A 23,846-nucleotide genomic window follows, 5' to 3' on the forward strand; every position below is an offset into this window, starting at 1 on the left:
CAATTTATAGATAAAAAATTGCAATTAGATTATTTTCCAAAATCGTTCAGCCCTAGTTGTCCTCCACATTAATCCCCTGTTTTAAACCTGATGAACTGAGATGGTGATTTGAGGTGATTTAATTGGGATAAGCTGGAGCTTATTGTTCAGCACCTCCAGAAACTCCAGAAACCTTCAAGATGCTGAGAAAACTATTCCAGGTGACTCTCCCTCATGAAGACACTGAGATTAAAATACCAAGAGTGTGCAGATCTGTCCTCAAAGATTAATGTGATACTTATATGGAAGAATCTAAAGTATAAAACATTTTCTGGTTTGTGTAACACATGTAGTTTACTACATAATTCTGCATGCGTTCCTGAATAGCTTTAATAGAGTTAAGCAATAGAATACGAGAGGGAGCGCGTTATCACGAATAACATCACGGCTGTGATTCGGTTGTGGGCACGAGCCGAAGGCGAGTAGATCATTTTTTTACTAAATAAATAAAGAAAATAAAATCAAAGAACTTTAAGAAATTCAGTTTATATATGTTTTAATATGGACTGAGCCTTCCGCCAAAAAGTAGTTCCACCACAACTGTAACAGAACTGAAACTTAACTACAAAACAGTGTATAGTTTATACAGACTAACACCACGAAAGTTAGCTTGAAATCAAAATTGGGAATAAGTGAAGATGGTAACGTTAGGAGCGTGAAATAACGCTAATACTCTCCTCTCCTGCTCTGTGGAGTCGTCTTCAGGTGAACGCTGCGCATTTTTTGAGCATTTCTGCTTGTTTTGCTGGGTGGTGTTGGTTTTAGCTATTCGGCTGGACTGTGGTTAGGTTAGCATAGCTTGCTTTAGCTCAGCATTAACTCAGCGTAGCTTAGCCTAGCCTGGCTGGTTAAGTTAGCGTTCTGGCTGTCAGACGGCATTAGCCAAGGTGATTTTCCTTCCCTTTTTTCCACAAAAGACGAGCCAGCGCTGCGGGCGAGCGTGCCGCGGCTGAGTGCTAGCTTGTGCTAAGCTAACGCTGCTGCGGGTGTCCTGTGTGTATACGCCTTTACTCGGCAACGCGTCGGCGGAGTGATACAAGTTTAGTGTGAGAAGGCCGTGATGTTATCACATATATCAGCACGGCTAGAACACTTCTCAACCAATCAGATTGTGAGGTCGGAACTAACTGTTGTATAATCTTCAATATTAAATTTAAAGCAAAAAAAAAACACACTAAATGTCCATACATTTGACTTGTTAAAAATCCATCTCACAACCAGCTGGTCATCCAGAAAACATACCCTATTCTGGTTGGTTAGCTCTTGAGCAGTACTGGGAATGTTTTTTTTATTTTTCTGGATTATTTATGTATTTAAGTTTTGGTACAAGCTGCTCAGTTCCATCTGTAACTTTTAATTACACAATTGATTTATCTCGAGAACAAAACAATTAATTAGTCTGCCAAGTCATCTGGTCCGATCAGTTATCAGTTATCATTTCATTTTTGTAACAACGTCCTTCTGCGAGAATCTTCCCTCCACAGTTTTAACAATATATCCATTAAAACACATCTGTTCTGTACAAAAAAAACAAAAACAGCTGCACATATAAAGCAAATCAGAATTAGTAAATCTAATAATGCTAATAATAATCTGGAGACTATTTTAGCATGCGCATGATGAGACACTCAACTCTTGTTGAGTCTGATATTTTTAAATGAGCATTTTAGATTATTTTCATTACACTATTACTCTTTTTACATACAGCTGCTCCTCTCTCCTCCTATATGCCCGGCAGAATTAAGTTCCTCAATTCTGTCCATAGCTTCTAGTGCAGAAACTGAAAATCTGAGAAGAATAATGTCTCAAGATTAGGGGTGGGCAATATGGCCCTAAAACAATATCACGATATTTTGTGTTTTGTGGTATTTTCGCAATAGCGATACTCTTGGCAATACGATAAAACACTGAATTAAAAAAAAAATATTTGAAGAATACACTACTGCAACAAAATGAAAATTTAATTTAACTATTGCATACCCCTAGTAAAAAAAGTGTATTAAAGTATACTGAGCATTATTTTGCTATAGTGCACAAAAGTGTTCTTGTAGACACTTTATTATTAATCAGTATATTTAAAGAGTGATAAAATGAAACAACTTACTTTTTGTACTTATTATATTTTAATTGTATAAAAATACTACAAAAGTCTTATTCTTAAATTGTGCTAAGTGTATTAAACTCTACCAAAATGGAACTATTTTAAATATACTCAAGTAACATTTAAACATATAAACTACTTCATGTATGTAACCCCATATTTTTAATCACAACTGTATCACTATTATTATACACCAGGTATATTAGAAATGTACTAAGAATTGATGTTAAATATATTTACATTAGAGTACAAATATGCGTCTCGTTCCTGTCTTTTGTAAGTAGCATATTTCTAGTATACTTCAATGAATATAAAAATATATATTTTAATATACTGTATTACAATTTTTACCGTGTTACAAATTTACTTTTTATTATTTACTTAATATTTTTTTGTAGTAGTGATTTACTTACTTTCTAAAAAGTCACATGATACATTGTACTTTAAGTGAACTACTGTAACAGTTGTTTTTAACACCCTTTGCTGAAAATGTACAAAAATATTTTGGAAATAAGTATTTTAGAAGTATATTTAATTACATTAAGCTAAAAGTGTACTTCATATTAGTCTATTTATTTAAATACACTACATTGTACTTTTAGATAGATAGATAGATAGATAGATAGATAGATAGATAGATAGATAGATAGATAGATAGATAGATAGATAGATAGATAGATAGATAGATAGATAGATAGATAGATAGATACTTTATTTAGCAGCCATTAGCAGTTACACAGCACAGTAGAAAAAAACAATAGGGGTAGTATAATAAGAGAGCAAAGTAAGAAATATAAGACTCTAGACTATAAAATTCTAAACTGAGATTTAAAAATATATATATAGAAATATATAAATACAAAAACTATACAAAGTGTGGAAGTAATCAAATCAAATCAATTTTAAAAGTATGATCGAAGTTTACTTTCAAACTTTGATAAAATGATAATATTAATGTACTTTTAATATATTTTAATTAAGTACATGAATCTGCTAGTATATTTACAGCATACTTAGACATTTCTCAATACGTTTCAAGTACAATTGAGTACATTTTGTTTTCACCAGGGACGATATGATATGACACAACCCTAACTGGAGATATTAAAATATATAAGAATTTTATCAGATTAATTATTTATTAAAGTCAATGATCCAGAATGTCATGATACTAATAATTAGTGCTGGGCGATATGAGGAAAAAATCATATATCACGATATAGAATTTTTTATATCACGATAACGATATATATCATGAGATGCCACATTTATATTAATAAATTATAAATAAATTAACAAACACAAAAATGAGGGTATTCAATCTGTAATTTCAGTTCGTTTTAGTTTTTTCTTTTAATTACCGTTTTTTTATTAGTTTCAGTTAAGGAGAACTTTCACTTTCAGTTTTCGTTATTTCCTTCGGTACATCACAGACCCATTCTGAGGAAAGTGATGAGCTCACTGTGTGCGTTTTCCTACAGCACAAACCATTCAAACATGCGGATGAGCTCTCCACACTCGATTAAAAAAAATCACACAGTGTCTGTCTGACTTAAAATAGTTAGATACAGCTATTAAATGAATAAATCAACATTTATTAAAAACACCAGTGAAAAGTTCTGTATGCTAAATAACAAAGAAGGCAGCAACAAGCTAGAAGCTAAAAGCTAATAACACCATTTAATAAACAGAAAAATAGATATTAAATAGGAAAATAACCAACTAAACTAAGCTCAAAATGCTAAAAGAAATATCATCTAACGAATTCTAAAAAATCAAACGAAATACTGAACACTCAAAGCAGCAGCTTAAAGACAGAATATAAAGCTTTACCAGCGCAATGAGACGCAACACCTATAGAACAGAAGGAACAGCGCTGAACTTAGTTCAGAATCAGCTTCTTATCACTGGTAACGCCGCGGCTTTCCTCTCACTCATTCCCGCAGCTTCACAGCGCTGCTTTAAACAGTGCACAGACTTCAATAGCGGAGCAAAGCGTGCGGCCAAACGAGACGAGTCATTGGATAAATGCTGGGCTTTGTCCCGCCCATCGGACGCTCAGCGTCTCTGGGGGTCTATAGGGCAGTGGGCTGGCCTCGGCCGGCCCGGACGCTGAGCTTCTGCATGACGATTGGATGGAAAGGGACGGAGTCCCTTTTTGATTGACAGTGAAGTGAGCAAATCAGCGATCTTTTAGTGTAAAAATTGGTGATGGGAGCATTTTCATTCTGTTCTGGGTTGAACCGGAGACTTTCCTAATCTTTATAGCGGCATTTTCTTTGATAAAAAGCGACTAATATTGTGTTATCATTAAAAATAATTTAAATAATATTAATTAATAAAGGGATTATTCAAGGAAATTAAAACTGTCCAAAAAGGAACTAAATTTACCCGCATTTTTTCCTTTACCAACTTTAAAGATTTTGCGTAATGTTTTTTTTTTTACTGATCATTTTATGTTTATTCATGTCATAGCATCTTTTTTTAATGTAATTGTTCAATGGGTACCTTTTTGTTGTGTAGTGAAAACTTGAAAATAATGCCTTTTGTTTACAAAAAAAAAAAACTCAGGGAGAGTAGAATTTTTGTGTAAATAAAACTACATATGTTAAGATGTAGGCCGAAATTAAGCTTCCTCTCCTTGAAAGACCAGCATCCGCCACTGATGTCGGATGGTCTGACTCATATTGTGGCCCCAGAATTGTTCTCCACACCTCTGCACAGGTCAGGATTAGAGAAAAAAAAAATCTAACACTGGTCTCATACTGCCATCTGCTGTCTGTTCCACACACTGGCTGCTCCTTTCCTTCCAACCAGACGAGGCACCAAAGAACAACACAAATTAATCTAAAGTTTAGTTTCAACTATTGCAGACAGTTCTATATACTGTATACTCTATGTACTGCTAGAATCATAAGCCTGCCTGCCTTGGTTGTTTAGATCAGCAATTTCAGTTAAATATATCATATAGCAGATGAACACATTAATATTTGAGAAGAAAAAGGAGGTTTATAGGATTTACAGAAAGTGTGCAATAATTCTTTAAACTAAATTAGATGCATAAATTTGTTCACCCCAACAGAAAAATGACATAAATATTAAGTAGATCCTGCTTTTGCAGAAATAGCAGCCTCTAAACTCTTCCTACAGCTTCCAATGAGAGTCTGGTTGAAGCTTCTGGTTGAAGGTATTTTGGATCATTCTTCTTTATAAATCATCTCCAGTTCAGTCAGGTTTGATTCAGGTTTCTGATCATGAACAGCTGCTTTAAATCACACCACAGATTTATAATAATATTCAGGTCTGGAGACTGAGATGATCTGAGAGGATCATTCCAGAATGTTGTTATTGTTCCTCTGCATGATTTAATGATTTAGTAGATTTTGATCAGTGTTTAGTGTTTTGGGTCGTTGTCTTGTTGAAGTATCCAGCCCCGGCACAGCTTTAACTTCAACTTTCTCACTGATTCTTCAACATTGTTCTGAAGAATCTGCTGATATTGACTGGACTCCATGAGACTCTCAACTTTAACAAGATTCCAGTACCTGCACTGATCACACAGCCCCACAGCATGATGAACCACCACCAGATTTTACTGTGGGGAGCAGTACAGTGTTTGTGTTGGAATGCTGTGTTCTTTTTCCTCCGTGCATAAATAACCCCCCTCTAAATAACTCTAATAATTTTAGCTTCATCAGTCCACAGAACCTTATTCTAAAATGAAGCTGACTTGTCTAAATGTGCTTTAGCTTTAGCTTTACCTCAAGTTACTCTGTTTGTGGCGTGTGCTCAGAAAAGGCTTCTTCTGTATTTCTCTCCCATACAGCCTCTCCTAGTGTAAAGTGAGCTGAATAGTGAATAGTGAATAGTGAACGATGCACAGTGACTCCATCTGCAGTAAGATGATGATGTAGGTGTTTGGAGCTGGTCTGGAGGTCTGTGGGTTCACTATGACTGATCTCTCCATCCTTTTCCTCTGATTATCTGAGATTTTTCTTGTTCTGTCTCTTCAGGTCTTAACTAGAACTGTATCTGTGGTTCTTCCATTTCCTCACTCTCTTCCTCACAGTGGAAACTGCAGCTGAAATCTCTGAGATTAATGAGCTTTTATATCCTTCCTCTGAACCATGAAAAAAACGTTAATTGTCCACCTAAACTCTTTCTCATAACTGGATTCACCTGTGTGAATGCAGGTCAAGGGTCAATGAGCTTATCAAACTAATTTTGTGTTCAAATACTTAGTGCTAAATGTATTCAAATCAATAAAATAACAAGGGTGCCCAATTTTATGCAGCTGCCTAATTTAGTTTAAAGAATTATTGCACACTTTCTGTAAATGCTATAAACTTAATTTCACTTCTCAAAAATCACTGTATTCATCTGCTTCATATATATATATATATATACAGCTCTGGAAAAAAAATAAGAGACCACTTCAGATTCTTTCTGAGATTATTTCCCATCATGCTTCTGGTGGAGTTTACCTACAAAACATATTACATATTAAGTTACAAATAATGTGTATATTAATACTGTGATTTATCTCACTCACAACTCAGTTTCTCTGATTTTGGTATATGTTAAAGTAAAATTCACATTGTTGTTTTATTCTATAAACTACAGACACAAACATTTCTCCTAAATTCCAAATAAAAATATTGTGATTTAGAGCATTTATTTGCAGAAAATGAGAACTGGCTGAAATAAACAAAAAAAGATGCAGAGCTTTCAGACCTCAAATAATGCAAAGAAAACAAGTTCATATTCATAAAGTATTAATAGTTCAGAAATCAATATTTGGTGGAATAACTCTGGTTTATAATCACAGTTATTTTCATGCATCTTGGCATCATGCTCTCCTCCACCAGTCTTACACACTGCTTTTGGATAACTTTATGCTGCTTTACTCCTGGAGCAAAAATTCAAGCAGTTCAGCTTGGTTTGATGATCTTTCTCTTGATTATATTATATATAGTACCAGTCAAGAGTTAAGTTCATCAGAGTTACCAGCCTCAGAAACCACAAGTTAACAGCTTAACCCCAGATAAGAGCAACTAAATGCTTTTTCACAGAGTATTTTTTGGTTTGTTTAACACTTTTAGGTTATTACATGATTCCTTATGTGTTCCTTCATAGTCTGGATGACTTTAGTATTCGTTTACAATGTAGAATAAAAATAAAAAACGTTGAATGAGAAGGTGTATACAAATCCGAACCCTTCATAATGGCTCATAACCAATCCACTCAAATCAGCCTCATTTTATGAATCCAAAACTGAAAAAAATAAATAAATGACTTGGGGCAGGCCTCACCCACTAGCTCAGTGCTGAAAGAGTAAATTCGGACTCACCTCTCTACCTGTAAATCCATCTCCACGCAGGTTTCAGGTACAGCAGTCTGTCCATGTGTCCCCAGAACTGAAGTGCAGGACATGAAGACCTCTGTAGTGTCCACATGTAGCCCCTCAGACAAGTCCCAACACAAACCCACAGCCTGAGTTAACTGCAGCTGCACCCACACTCCAGCAGGGGGCGCCAGATTACTGCACACTGTAATTCACATTTCCTGCGTCACAAATTCAACCTACACACTAATAAAAATAGAATATTATTAAATAATTACTTTATTTTAGTAGTTCAGTTCAAAATATTGAAACTGAAAATATATTATATAGAGGTATTACTCACAAAATGATCTGTTTTAAGTGTTAATTTATTTTATTGTTGATGATTAATTATGGATTACAGCCAATAAAAACCCTAAAATCAGTGTCAATATTATATGAGACCAATTGGAACTTTTGGAAGTGTGGGCAGTGTGCCAAGTCCTGCTGGAAAATGAAATCTCCATCTCTATAAAAGTTGTCAGCAGAGGGAAGCATGAAGTGCTGTAAGATTTTGTGGGAAAACAAAACTGCACTGACTTTAGACTTGATAATAAAACACAGTGGATCAACAGCAGCAGATGACATGTCTCTCCAAACCATCACTGATCATCAGTAAATTTTACATTTCATTAGTAAATGAAGGGAGCAGAGTCTGGAGCATTGACAGTATATATTAACTGGACCAAGCTATCCCGCTGATTTCAACGGAGCCAGGTGAGGCCAATCGTGTCACTTCCTGATCGGCTTCTCGTGGGGCGTTAACCGGGAAAGTGAGAGACTGCGCAGGCGCCAGCATGACGCGAATCTTCCGCGTGCCTTGCAAACAACCGTATTGTTTATGGCTGGGGCCAAGATGGCGCTGATCTAAGCAGTCATGCTTTAACCGCTGTCCTCAGACTCTGCTGAGATACACATGAAGGCAAATGTTTCTCTTGGAACTGTTACGTTTTTTGTGCTTCTAATGGTTTGGTGACCAAAATTTGATATTTTTGTTTGTTACATTTGTGCATATGGGAAAACGAAAAGGCAAACAGAACTCTGATACAGCCACCTCGGACAACGCAACACGCATTACCTCTCTAGCGTCCATGGACCTCGAGGAGATGGATGAAGGAAACGCAGCAGGCATGCCCACCAGGGATGTAAACGAAGCTTTTCCAAGTCTCCCCTGCACTCCGACTCAGAGTCCTATCTCAAAGAGAGGTAAGACAGCTCCCCCGGAAACTGATCTCAGTATGGTTATGGGTGCCATTCAGTCTCTCTCTGCGAAATGTGAAGTTATATTCGAAAAAGTTGCGTCAATGGAACAGACCGTCAAAAATACTGACCATGCTCTCAGGTTTCTGAACGATACGGTAGAAAAACTACTTCAGGACAGTTCCAGACACACAGAGAAGATTGCAGCACTCGAAAAGAACACCCTCATGCTGGCTAAAGAAAATAAAGACCTGAAAGTTCAGCTTATGGAGGCTAACAGCTACAAACGCAGGTGGGGGCTTAGGCTGCACGGTGTTAAGGAGAGTAACCAACAAGAGGACACTCGCACACTGGCAATTAAGATCCTTTCCAATGTTTCGCCAAAGATTGCTGATACGTTGTTGGACGTGGTGGACTCTGTACACAGAATTGGATCAAGAAAAAGAGAGCTATAATTATCCAATTCAGTATGCGGCTTTATCGTGACATGATATGGAGGGATGCAGAAGGATCGAAATACCTAGAAAATGCCCATCTTCGCATCAAAGAGGATTTGTCACCAGAAGAAAGGGTGGCTCGTGCAAAAGTGTGGCCTCTGGTACTCCAAGCAAGAGAAGCAGGAAAGAAAACATTTTACAGAGGTGCATTTGCTTACATTGATGGCAAAAAAGTGATCACTGAAGATCCTTGAAGAGGTGATGATCAGGTTCCAGCTGTAAGACATTGGACAATGTCCACTAAATGACTTGTTACTGAGTTAGTCTTGCTGGTGTCATAGAACAGTTCATGTTGCCACATGGTGGTCTCAGCAAGTCCCTTTCTCTTTGTGAATACTCAATTTTACTAGTCATTGAGAGGTTTTTCTTGTTCTACTTGTTTTTTCTTTTATATGACAGCTCATCATTTTGGGAATTTAATTTTTTTTTCTCTTAATGTTCGAGGTTTGAGAGGCATAACTAAAAGAAAGGCCCTTTTTCTTTTCAGCAAACATAGTGAGGCTCACTTAGTTTTCTTTCAGGAAACACACTCTTGTGATACGGATGAGAAGTTTTGGAAAGCACAATGGGGTGATGATGCTTATTTTTCTCATGGTACAAATCATTCAGCTGGAGTTGCAATTCTCTTAAATAAATTTAAAGGCAAGGTCTTGGAGGTCTCCCTGTCTGGGGAAGGAAGATGGATTATGATGGTGTTAAAACTGAATGAAACAAAATGTTGTAATGTTTCAGGAAATCATTACAATTATTTTAAATTTAAAGATTAAGTATGTGGACGCTTTCTTGTTGTTAGGAGGTGACTTTAATGAGGCCCCAAATGATGATATTGATAGATTTCCACCCAAAAACTCGACATCCAAGGTTTTTGACTCCCTAAATAATGATTTACAGGTTATTGATGCTTGGCGCTTCTTATATCCGAACAACAAAGACTATACATGGTCTAATGCTGCTCTCACCCTCAAATCTCGTATAGATTACTGGCTTTTACCTCTTAGTATGGTCCAATATGTTTCTAACATTTCAATTAAGCATTCCCCCTTATCAGATCACAAAGCAGTTTTAATCTCTTTAAAATCCGAAGCAAATAAACATAAAAATTTACGAGGCTATTGGAAATTTAATAACAGTTTGCTCTGTGATGATATTTTTATAGACAGAGTTAAACAATGTGCAGATATCTTTGACATTGAAAATATGAACTATACTCAGAAATGGGAATATTTTAAATTTAAAATTAGGCTTTTAGCTATGCAACGTGGTAAAGAGATTAAAATAGAAAAATCTAAGAAATGTCACAAAGTCATGAGTGAACTTAATTCAGTTCTGTGTAAGGATCTACTCAGTCCAGAGGACGAAAATAAACTGCATATGCTTCGTGAGGAAATTGATGATCTCTATATGGATCTAGCTAGAGGCGCCTTTATAAGATCCAGGGCTAAATGGTTAGAGGAGGGGGAGAGGAACACCAGCTATTTTTTTTGCATTAGAAAAAAGGAATGTAAAAAGAAACTCTATTTCAGCATTAACTATAGATGGTAAAATTTGTAAATCTCCATCAGAGTTATCACAATATGTTCATTCCTTTTATTGTCAATTATACAGCTCTAATTATGATAACAGTAGTGCTAACGCATTTTTGGAACATGTCAAACAGTTTTCACCGACTGTCTCAGATCACTTTAAAAATATCTGTGAAGACGATTTGTTGTTGTCTGAAATATGTGAAGCAGTACATCTGATGAAAAGGGGCAAATCTCCAGGCCCTGATGGGTTGTCTCTAGAATTCTACATTCACTTTTGGGACCTAATTCAAATACCCCTTTTTAAAATGTATAAGGAATGTGTTAATAACAAGGAGATGTCTACCACTATGAAACAAGGTATTACTGCATTGATCCCTAAACCGGGTAAAGATCCTCTTTCCCTAGACAGCTGGAGACCAATCACTTTATTGAATGTAGATTACAAAATATTATCCCTAGTTTATGCTAAAAGATTAAAAACAGGTCTATCTGAAATAATTGATGAATCTCAGACTGGCTTTATGTCAAAAAGACACATAAGTTCTAATATAAGACTTGTTTTGGATCTTATAGACTATGCACACTTGATTGATTCAGAGGCTATCATTCTATTTTTAGATGTCTACAAAGCGTTTGACACTATCGAACATGATTTTTTATTTTCAACCTTAAAACAATTTGGTTTCGGGGAAAAATGTAATAATATTGTTAAAATGTTTTATACGGATATTAATAGTTCGGTTATTTTAGTACCCAATACTTCCCCTAGATTTAATATTATTAATCGAGGGGTTCGACAAGGTTGTGGAATATCGCCCTTTCTTTTCCTGACAGTAGTTGAACTACTTTTCCTAGCTATTAAAAACAGTCTGGAACTTAAAGGATTATCAATATTTGGAAAGGAGTTACGTATCTCACAACTTGCAGATGATACAACAATTTTTTTGCATAGTAAAGATTATATTGCCAATGCCTTGAAGATTATTGATTTGTTTTCAAAGGCATCAGGGTTGAAGTTAAGTATACCCAAGTGTGAAATTCTCTGCTTGTATGATAACGCTGAAAAATCATTTGAGAATGTTCCTGTCAAAGATGAAGTTAAATATTTAGGAATCTACATATCCAAAGCGATTCAGGTCAGACAGGAAAAGAATTTTGCAAACAGACTAAAGAACACAAATTTAATGCTTAATAACTGGCTTCAGAGAGACCTCTCATTTCGAGTCCTTTTAGCAAAAGCAGAAGGCTTGTCTCGTTTTGTTTACCCAGCATTGTCATTGTTTATACAGGATTCCACCTGTAAACAGATAAACAAATTAATTTTTAATTTTTTTTTTGGAAAAATGGGCATCATCACTTAAAAAAGGCTGTAGTATGCGCGGGGAAAGCTAGTGGAGGATTGGACATGCTAGATTTTCTTGATGTGAATAATACCTTTAAAGTCAACTGGGTTAAAAGATGTATTGAGTCACCTGATTCAATATGGTTTTTTATCCCTCACAATATATTTAAAAATGTAGGGGGTTTAGAATTTCTTCTTTCTTGCAATTTCTCTCCCACCAAAATTCCTGTAAAACTCTCAAAGTTTCATGAGCAGGCTCTTTTAGCATGGAAGCTTTGCTTTGTACACAATTTCTCCCCTCACAAAGCAAAGTTATGGAATAATGAATCAACCCTGACAAGATGTAAATCACTTTATCTTGAGAACTGGCACAGAAAAGGAATTGAGTATTTGCTCGATTTATTTGATGAAAAAGGGAACCTTTATACTTACTGTCATTTTATGGATAAATACTGTTTCCCTGTAGTTTATAAAGAATTCAATTCGGTTATAAAAGCGATCCCAAATGGTCTTGTTCATCTTATGAAAAGTCACATCTCATATGAAAAGGTCAGGAAAGAGGAACATCAGTTTTTAGTAGGCAATGTCTGTATTTTTGACCTAAAATGCACTAATAAATCAATAAGGAGTATATTTCATTCAAGGAAATATATTACACCTAGAGGGAATTTTTTTTGGAATACTATGATCCCAGATATAAATTGGAAAAAAGCATGGCTTTTACCTTATAAATGTTGTATCCCCAATAAAGCTAGAGAAGTACATTTGAAAATACTTCACAATATATATCCTACGAATGAGAGAATTGCAAAATTTAAAGCTATAGATGTTGAATGTTCATTCTGTCATTCGGATTGTGAATCAGTATCACATCTTTTCTTCTATTGTTCCATCGTTTCTAAGTTCTGGCGAGACTTTGCTTCTTTCTTTTTGAAGAAAGCCAACATATCTATGAAACTTAACCTTGGAGATATAATTTGTTTTTTTTTTACATTACATTACATTACATTACATTTGGCAGACGCTTTTGTCCAAAGCGACTTACAATAGTTGAGTACAATGTAAAATAAGTTTAAAGGTAAAACATCTTTGGATAGGGATAAAAGGAGGTCAAAGGGGAATAATAGGATAGAGGAGTGAAGGAGGGGAAGAAGGAAATGAGGTTAGAAGTAGTTAGTGTGTTAGAGGTGTTAGGAGAGTAAGTGCTCTTTGAAGAGCTCTGTCTTCAGGAGTTTCTTAAAGATAGCGAGAGATTCTCCTGATCTGGTAGTGGAAGGTAGTTTGTTCCACCATTGGGGAACTCTGTATGAGAACAGTCTGGATTGCTTTGTGTGAATGTTTGTTTGATAAAGCGAGGCGACGTTCATTGGAGGAGCGCAGCGGCCGGGAGGTAGCGTAAGCCTTCAGGAGCCTTCACGAGCTAGATATAGAGTATATCATTAATATGTTCATTTTGTTAAGTAAACACTACATTCACCGATGCAAATGCTTGTCCTCAATACCAAAATTTGATGTTTTTTTTTTGCTGGACTTTACCTTATTTTTGAAATCAGTTAGAATAGATAAAAACGAGAAATGTAAAAGAACTGTAAGAATTTGTGATGAACTCTCACTTGCCTCTGGTTAACATATATATATTTTTTTGTCTTTCTTCCTATTTTCCCTCGTCTAGTTTGTATTTTTTTTTTAATGCTGTCTTCTATCGTTGTTTCTTGTATTAACCTGAAACTCTAAAGAATAATAAAAAAAAAAAACGTATTGTTTATAGGAGCTGCACAGAACTATTTACTCCACAGTGAGAAAAGCTCCATTCCGTCCCATAATGTGGCTTTTATTGAATAAACAGCAGATAAAAACTAGAATTACTGATAGCCAATATCAGTCCACAAATTTACTGAAGAATATTCATAGTTTGTCTATATAACAAGGATTTAGAAACTCAGTAATAAGAATAATAAATGTGTAATATAAGTTACAGTTATATCTCTACATTATAATTCTCATAGTCTATCTTACATCTATTTACTACTATCTTACTATCTACAATGTATTAACTGATAGTAGTAGCATTATATTTGCATAATAAGAGGTTACTTTGACCCTGCTCTAATTCAATCAGCTCTGTACTTTTAAATTAAGAGGAGCAACTTCTCCAAACATTACAGCGCGGTATTTTGGGTCGCTGTCTTTTTACGTCATCGTTAGCATAGTTGTATAAAAATGTTATTTTCTAAAGCCATGAACAGATTATTAATCTTATGGATCAAATGGCAGAAAATCTGTTCTTTGTAGAAAAGAACACGGGCCGTGTCATAATCGAAAACGGCTTGGAAATACATTTATTATTGGTTCAAAGACACCCCGAAATGAATGGAAGTGAATGGATAGCTTTGCTCAAATGGTCCTCTCATCCCTTAGCAGCACACTTCCGGTGGCACGTTTTGGAAGGGGAAAGCTGGGGGCCTGGTCTGGAGGAAGAGTGAAGACCAAACTGCTCGAGGTCTAGTGTGAAGTTTCCACCAATCAGTGATGGTTTGGAGAGTCATGTGATCTGCTGCTGTTGATCCACTGTGTTTTATTATCAAGTCTAAAGTCAGTGCAGTTTTGTTTTCCAAAATCTTACAGCACTTCATGCTTCCCTCTGCTACTGACAACTTTTATGGAGAAGCAGATTTCATTTTCCAGCAGGACTTGGCACACTGCCCACACTGACAAAAGTACCAATTGGTTTTAAATAATATTCTAATTTTCTGAGATACTGATTTTTGCGTTTTCATTGGCTGTAAGCCATAATCATCAACAATAAAGAAATAAACGTTTAAAATAGATCACTCTGTGTGTAATTGTAGCTTAAAATAAATTATATGAGTTAAATTATTAAGATATTATGAAATAAGTACATTTCACTAATGTTGTTGGAGAAAGTAGTGATGTTAACTTTTTTATCAGTGTGGTCTTTACTCAGGCTTGACTACTGGAAGATATTGGTCCTGACTTGATGCCTCCTTGTCTCAGTCTTGTCTTGAACTCAACTATCACAAAGTCTTAACTTTGACTCGATGATTATAAAATATCCAGTTTAAATTAAAATCAACTGCTAAGTTTTGTCCTTGGATTCATGTTCTTGTCCTGATTTGAATCTTATGCTGTCCATACAATAAATGACTCAACTAGATTCTTTCTGAGACTATTTCCCATCCAGCGTCTGGTGCAGTTTACATACAATACATATTACATATTAATTTACAAATAATGTGTATATTAATACTGTGATTTATCAGACTCACAACTTTTGTCCTCATCAATAGTTTATTATTCTGCCACACTGTTAGTTCTTGCTCTAGTTATTTTCAAATAGAAAACATTTTGTGTTTAACTCTGCTGTCACGGAGGACCCAGGCAGGGAGACGAGGAGACGGACGCAAGTGCAGGTAGGGCGAAATAAATAATAATTTAATAAATAAATAACAAATATAAACAAAGAAACAAGTAAACACGTAACAAAGATAATAAAGCAAAATAAACGAGGGTGACTAGAGAACATAAACTAGAGATAATAACAATGATAAACAAACAGGGAATATATACAAGGAGCTAAACTAGAAATAAACACAAAGCAGGGTATATACAGGGAAATAAACAAGAAGCTAAACAAGATAAGGAAAACTAAACTAAGCAGGGCAAGGGAGAAAACAATGGAAATAAACAAGGAACTAGAAATAAACAAGAAGATAAACAAAGAACAAAAGACAAGGACTAAGGCCATGAAAACGAGGGCTAAGCTAGAGAACACGAGATCGACAAAACAACAGAGGTTAGAGCAAAGACCGACGAGGGACAAGTGACAGAGGAGGGCTATTTATAGTAACATGAAACACACTAGAGGTGGAGACACCTGGGGAAGGGGCGGAGCTACAAATGAGACACGTGGTGGAAAACTACTGAGACAGGGGACACAGAGGAGCAGGGGTCACGTGGGAACCAAGGGCGTAGGAGCGGGTTTGATACTGGGGGGGGGGACACATCTGCCAATATAACCCCAAGCTCACCCTATAGTTTCCTAGAACAACATTTGTGGAAATTACTTTTAATTAAAAGTAAATTATTATTATGAGGTGATTTTACAACCTAAACATGTTACTCCATGTTACAGTTACTGTTTTTAGAAGAAATTATGCATGCAATGTCTGAATTATATACATATGACAAAAATGATCAGTTATCACCTAATATTTAAAATAATATAACAGATTTGTTTATTATTATTATTATTATTATTATTATTATTATTATTATTATGGCATGTCAATTCTGTCGTACATTTTCTCCTGCGCTTTGATTTTTTTTCTACTGAGAGCTCTTCTTAAGATGGTGTCCTTTTATGTAAAAGAATGTAACTTTACGTTTCATAGAGACTTTTATAAACGTCAGGACATGTGGTCTTACTGTAAACTACAAATGAACAGAAGTCACTTTACAGCAGTGTTTCTCAACCCTGTTCCTACATATTCTACTGCATATTAACACTGTTCTCCATATTCTAGAGCTTCCTCTGCTTTAAAGGCATTTCATAGAGTAAGTGGTGGTATGATGTGTTTAATACACTGCTGGATATACATGATTAATTTAGGATCCATAGGGGGCTAAAGGATTTTAACAGGTAAACTCAGTAAAGGACTGTTTATTAGCTGATCAGCTGGATCAGGTGGAAAACACTATTTTGGGGCAGTGATGATCAGGGTTAAGAAACTGCTTTAAAATACAAACATAAAGTACTGTACTAATCTCTGGCTATCCACTACATGCAGCTTCTAGATAACTAGTTAACTAAATGAATTTTTGTTCTTTATAGCTCACAGTAAGTCCAGTAATACTAAATTAATAAACACAGTTTGAAAATGAAATAGTGATTAGCTGATCAGGTACAGGGCAAGTTGAACATTATATATATAGTTTTTTTTTTTTCTTTAACCTTGACTCCCAATCTAGCTCATTCCAAAGTTAAGCTAACTCACTAACAAGCTCCAGTTTATTAATCATAGTGGGTTTAATCTGTGTGCTGATTCAGATACTGTATTTTTAACCAGCTATCAGAAACATCTCATCACAGTTTACATGGTTAGCTCTGTTAACTTTCTTTTAGAAAAATCTATATACCTATCTATAACATATATGTTTTAAAATCAGCTGAAGCTGCTGCATCCCGATCCCGCTGCTAAATCTCACAGCGAGGGGGCGGGGCTTCCCCAACAGCACACTGCCTCTCCTCCGTGTGCCGCAAAACCAGCAAGCTGATTGGCTGTTTCTACTGAGAGGCGGGACTTAATACCTGAACCGGCTCCGTAATTGGTCCGGTCTGTCTCCTCATTAATATTACAGCTGATCTGAACTGATATCATTTTTGGGGTGACAAATCCACCTGTGTCCCACCCATCCCCCCTGGTTCCTACGCCAATGGTGGGAACAACACACAAGCACGAGAACAGACAAAACAGGGCGAGGACGTGACATCTGCCTTTAAGCTTCTTTCCCCCTTTCTTTACTACAACCTTGTATAGCAAAGAATCACAGTTCCACTGCTGTACATTTGCCTTTATTTTAGTTAGAATTAATGCAATAAAGAACATTATTCTTGCAAAATGTGTATTTTTGTGTCTTGTTTATATTAAAAATAACACTGCAAAATATGACAAAGTAGAACAAAATAAAATAACTTTAATTATAATAACTTTATAGTGCTGCCTGTGTTTAAATACTGTACATATTAAAAACCATATAAGGCATATTAACTGCAAAACATGTTCTTTTTTAAAACGCTTGTAAACAGTCAAGTGAAATATATCCTTTCCTCTTCCTGTAGCTCTTCTCCTATTGGTTGTTGATATTGTTGTTGTCCCTATTTGCGTGAACCAAGTCTCAAAACTTGCAATAATATTAAACACGGTTGATTTTATCAGAGCGCCAGGACGAGAAAAAGACTGACTAAAACTTTTAATCCAAACCACATTACACTAAACAATCAAGACGACGCAACCACAACTCAACTGCACTGCAAAAAACGAAATCTTAGCAAGTGAATTTTTCTAAATTTAAGGCAATAAATCTTATTTTCTTCTCTGATAAGACTTTTTTGTCTTAAGGCCCTGTCCCACTGCGATTGCGTCTAAATATCCACTAAAGTACGTCCAAATTTCAGTGGACGCAGTTTAGTGGATATTTAGTGGATATTTAGACGCAATCTGGACGTAGTTTGGTGGATATTTGGACGGCACCGTCCAAGTGGACGTAGTTTAGACGTTGCCGTCCACTTTAGACGCAAAAGTGGTTTTGGTACCTCCCAAAATTTTCGGAATAGACGGCGACTAATATGGACGTTTTTTAGTGGATATTTGGACGGCACGTCCATAAAAATATTTGTCTGGCGTCCATCGCTTTACCATCAGCCAGTCATACAGTCCAAACTCCACCCGGCGTACAATCCAAGGCCTGACCCATACAGTCCTCTCCTGCTGCCGCCTCCTCCTCCTCCCGGTCTGGTCCAGCACATGGAGGAGTATGTTCTGCTGCTGCACCATCACTGCAAGGAATCTGTGGTCCATGGTTGTGTAGAAGAGAATAGATGTGCTCTCTCTTGTAGCTCAAGAAGAAATGATGATTCACTAGAAAAAACAACCATATATAGTTCCAAAAAGTGGAAGTCGACGTACAAATTTGGAAGTCGGCGTCCAACTTCAATTTAGACGGAATATTTGGACGCAGTGCGTCTATATTTTGGACGCAGCGCGTTCACTCAGTGGACGCAGTGTTTTCTGATAAATTTGGACGTACTTTAGTGGATATTTAGACGCAATCGCAGTGGGACAGGGCCTTTACTAAGCATTGTGTAAGGGTTAGATTATTTTGCTTATTTTAGAGATAATTATCTTAATCATTCTTACTTAGAATTTGTACCTTATTTTAAGTAATCAAGTTATTCTGATTCTTGTGTCCAAAAACAGTGACTTTTGCTTGATTTAGGTGTTACTTCACTCATTTTGAGACTTTGCCTGTCATGGTGGGGTACAGAATACAGACACTCGCGGAACCAGTTAAGGATTTTATTAAAAACCCACAGGGTACAGAGAATGAGATTAGCAATGCAAACAAAACACCAGTAAAGGTATACCTGGGAGCGAAGAGCTTAACAGGATAGTGAGGCAGTCCAGTGGTCATACACGAAGTAAGCAGTATCAGAGGCAATCCAAGAACAGAAACGATAAACAGTCCAATGGTCATATACGAGGCAGGCAGTATCAAAGGTGATCCGAAAAACATAAACGATAAACAGTCCAGGGTAATACACGAAAAAATCCACAACGAAGGCAAAGGCAAAAATCGGTAGTCAAAAACAAAAGGCAAGGTCATACACAGAAAAATAATCACAGAAATAACGCTTTGTAATGTCGGACGAAACCTAGGCAATACGCGGTGCAGGTGAGCGTCTGAGCAGTGCTTTTATACTAATGCTAATACTCAGGGCTTACTGGCCGGGGTAGGTGAGGTGTCACGTGATCAGCAGTGTGTGTGTTGTCAGCGGGTGGTGCATTCTGGGTATTGTAGTTGTTAGGCTGACAACCTCCGTTGGAGACCAGTGTGGAAGGACAGGAAGTCCCTACAGCACCAGACATGACAGTGCCATTGCTTTTTGTAAGAAATCTTACTAAGAAAATTTTGCTTACGTCATTGGCAGATTTTTTTGCTTAATATACATATATTTGTCTTAATTTGCATTTATTTTTGCCAAAGGATTTTTTGCAGTGTGAAGCGCGACTCTCATGATTTTATCCCGACCCTGTATCCAAACAAATCTAGCCCTGTTTGAAAAAGTATTTGCCCTCTAAATCTATTAACTCAGTTGTGCCACCCTTGGCGGCAACAACTGCAATCAAGCTTTACTGATATCTGGCAATGAGTCTTTCACATCTCTGTGGAGGAATTTTGTTCCATTCTTCTTTACAGAATTGTTTTAATTCACACACATTAGAGGGTTTTCCAGCATAAACGTCCTGTTTAAGATCATCTACATCATCTCAATCAGACTTTGACTAGGCCACTCCAAAACCTTCATTTAGTTGTTTTAAGTCATATAGAGGTGAACTTGTTGGTGTGTTTTGGGTCATTGTCCTGCTGCAGAACCCAAGTACACCTGAGCTTGAGGTCATAAACAGATGGCCGGATATTCTCCTTCAGGACTGTCTGTCTGGTAAACAGCAGAATTCCTGCTTCCATCTGTTACAGCAAGTTCAGATCATCACACTACCACCACGATGCTTTACATTCAGTATGATGTTCTTTTTCTGAAATTATATGTTTATAGTTTTACACCAGATGTATCGGTTTGAAACACACCTTCCAAAAAGCTCCACTTTTGTCATGTCAGTCCACAGAATATTTATCCAAAGTTCTGGAGATCATTAAGATGTTAGTTGGTAAATGTGAGACAGGTGGTTGTGTTCTTTTTGGTCAGCTGTGTTTTTTATCTTAGAATTCTCCCATATAAACCATTTTCCCCCCAGTCTTTTTCTTATTATTGAATCATTAACACTGGCCTTAACTGAGGCGAGTGAGATCCTGCAGTTCTTTAATAAATGTTGTTCTGGGTTCTTTTGGGATCTCCTGGATGAGTTGTTGATGCCCTCTTGGAGTAATTTCGGTAGGCCGGTCACTCCTGGGAAGGTTCACCAGTGTTCCATGTTTTCTCCAATGATGAATAATGGCTCTCACTGGGTGTCTGGAGTCCCGAAGCTTTAGAAATGACTTTGTAATCTTTTCCAGACTGCTAGAAGATCAATGACTTTGTTTTTTTTTCATCTGTTTTTAAATTTCTTCAGATTGGGGCATAATGTGCTGCTTTTTTAGATCTTTTATCTGCTTCATGTTGTCAGACAGGTTCTATTTAAGAGATTTCTTTATTCAGACTTAGCATTCCAAAAAGTGATGAATCACTTTTTTTTACGCCACTCTTTATGAAGTTTTACACATATTAAAAATTAACACAACTAGTGATTGGTTTCTTTAAAACTTTTTTTCAAAAGTTTGAGTCGTCTCAAAACTGAAAAATCTGGTGCAGAAATTTGCCTTGAAGTTTTACATTTCCTCATTTTTTAAATGTTTGCACTGTACACTGTCCTGGTCTTGACTTGGACTCCTCCTCTGGTTAGGTTAGTATGTATGGAGTAAATTATTTGAGAATCATCCAGAGCTACAGTGTTTTATAAAGGACTGAAATGACATCACATGAAAGAAAGTCTACTACTGAACTCCAACACTATTATATAATATCACCAGCTGCTCACACTGTATCCTAACAGTGCCAAAGCCTCTTAACCACCACACTGGAGAAAGCGTGCCATTCTGTGTTGTGTTTTTTATAGAGGGCAGTCCTAAAGTACGCAGTCCAGACAAACATGAACAAACACAAACCTCTTTACTGTTTACTGCTGTCCTTAAATAGCAAAGCAACTACAGTCTCAGAAATAAACGTACATCATGGTACAAATTCTGTATTTAAAAAAAAGATCAAAAACTGATTACATTTAGCTTTCTAGAAACACATAATATGTCTTTTTTCTATTGACTTATACAGATGTTGGACAGTAAAACTAAAACACCTGTCATTTTAGTGTGGGAGGTTTCATGGCTCAATTGGAGCAGCCTGGTGGTCAATCTTCATTAATTGCACATTATTGCACCAGTAAGAGCAGAGTGTGAAGGTTCAGTTAGCAGGGTAAGAGCACATTTTTTTTTTTTTCAAAATATTACAATGCACACAACATTATGGGGGATATACCAGAGTTCAAAAGAGGACAAATTGTTGGTGCACGTCTTGCTGGAGCATCTGTGACCAAGACAGCAAGTCTTTGTGATGCATCAAGAGCCACGGTATCCAGGGTAACATCAGCATACCACCAAGAAGGACCAACCACATCCAACAGGATTAACTGTGGACGCTGTAAGAGGAAGCTGTCTGAAAGGGATGTTCTGGTGCTAACCCGGATTGTATCCAAAAAACATAAAACCACGGCAGAATTCAAAAAAGGCACAGCACACCATCATCAAAACTTCATCCCAACTGTGAAACATGGTGGAGGGAGCATCATGGAACTGCGACCTGCTTTCCGACCTTTAGTTCTAACAGTTCTACAAGGACTACTGGTTCATTCTTTACAAACTAACATACAGACACTCTGCCAGAAGCTGGAAAGAGACCGAATATGTCTGTGAAAGCCAGAAAATGAGAAAGAGAAACTAAACGAGCACAGAATCTCAATCCTACCTAGTGGAGCTTTAAGTGTGGAGTTTAAAAAAAAACTTCAACTTCTACTAAAGTCACTTTTTTAAGCTCTTAACCCTCCTATTATGTTTGTGGTCAATTTGACCCCATTCAGTGTTTAATGCCTTTAAATAAGTAATTAATATTGTTAATAATATGATTTTATTTACTTCATATTTACTGACTTTTTCTAATTTAATGGGGACAACTGTGTAAACATATAATTAACATGATGGTATGTTTTCTGTATCCTGTACACATGTTGTATACATCAGTGTTTTTTGGGGTCAATTTGACTCCAGGCTGTTTTAGCTGTATAAAACATATAAAAATATCAGAATGTTTCACACATCATGTTAAATGATGTGAAAGAAACAAGGCAGGGCTGATGAGAGCTTGAATCAATTCACAGTGATATGGGATGTATGGAACAGGTAAATTCACAGATTACCCTTTTTCTTACAATACAGACAATCCAGAAGGAATTATGTTAGTTTTTTTTTCCCTTAAAACCTAATACTTGTTACTATTCTTGATAAAATAAACTCTTTTTCATTCTAAATGTTTTAGTTTTTTATTAAATATGTACTTAGAAATAATATGAAGCGATGATATTGTATATTTTATTATTAAGATATGCATATTTCTCCATGGTCGCATTACATGTATGTATTAAATTTTAAGGGTATTTAAGTACTCAACAAACAAATATAGCATGTAACATAAACTTGGGTACCAATTTATTTCTTATATAATACATTTCTGGCATTTAAATTAATGCAGTCTAATTGACCCCAAACATAATACATGTTACTATTCTTGATAACATAACATATTTTAATTCTAAATGTTTTAGATTACAAAAAGTTAGAAATATTAGAAATTATTAAACATTAGAAATAATATAAAGACATTACAATACCAATAAGATTGTGACGCGGGGATGAGACGGGAGGCGGATTTATATGCGGGTAAGACCAGACTTTTAATAAATAACAAATAAACAAATAAACAAACAGGGGAATAACGAATATAAATATGTACATAAACAAACAGGGAAAACAAACAAAGAGCTAAACTAGACAGATAAGTAGCTAAACTAAACAGATAATAACTAAACAGGGCTAGGGATATATATACAAAGGATAAATACATAAATATATACAAAACAAGGAATATAAACAAACAAGAGATATAAACAAATAATACAAACTAAACAAAGAACTAGAAACATGGAGATGAGAAAATAGGATACGTGGCAAAACTAAGCAAAGACGTGACGAGACAGACAACGTAGGAAGGTGCAAAGACCGACAGCAAACGTAGACTAACAGGTACTATTTATACTAAACATGAAACAATGAACACCTGGGGAGACAGGTAACGAGGGGCGGAGCTACAAATTACACACACGTGATGGAAAAGTACTAGAGAAACACACTAGGA

This window comes from Astyanax mexicanus, chromosome 9, assembly GCF_023375975.1.
Source record: "Astyanax mexicanus isolate ESR-SI-001 chromosome 9, AstMex3_surface, whole genome shotgun sequence".
NCBI classification, from domain to species: Eukaryota; Metazoa; Chordata; class Actinopteri; order Characiformes; family Acestrorhamphidae; genus Astyanax; species Astyanax mexicanus.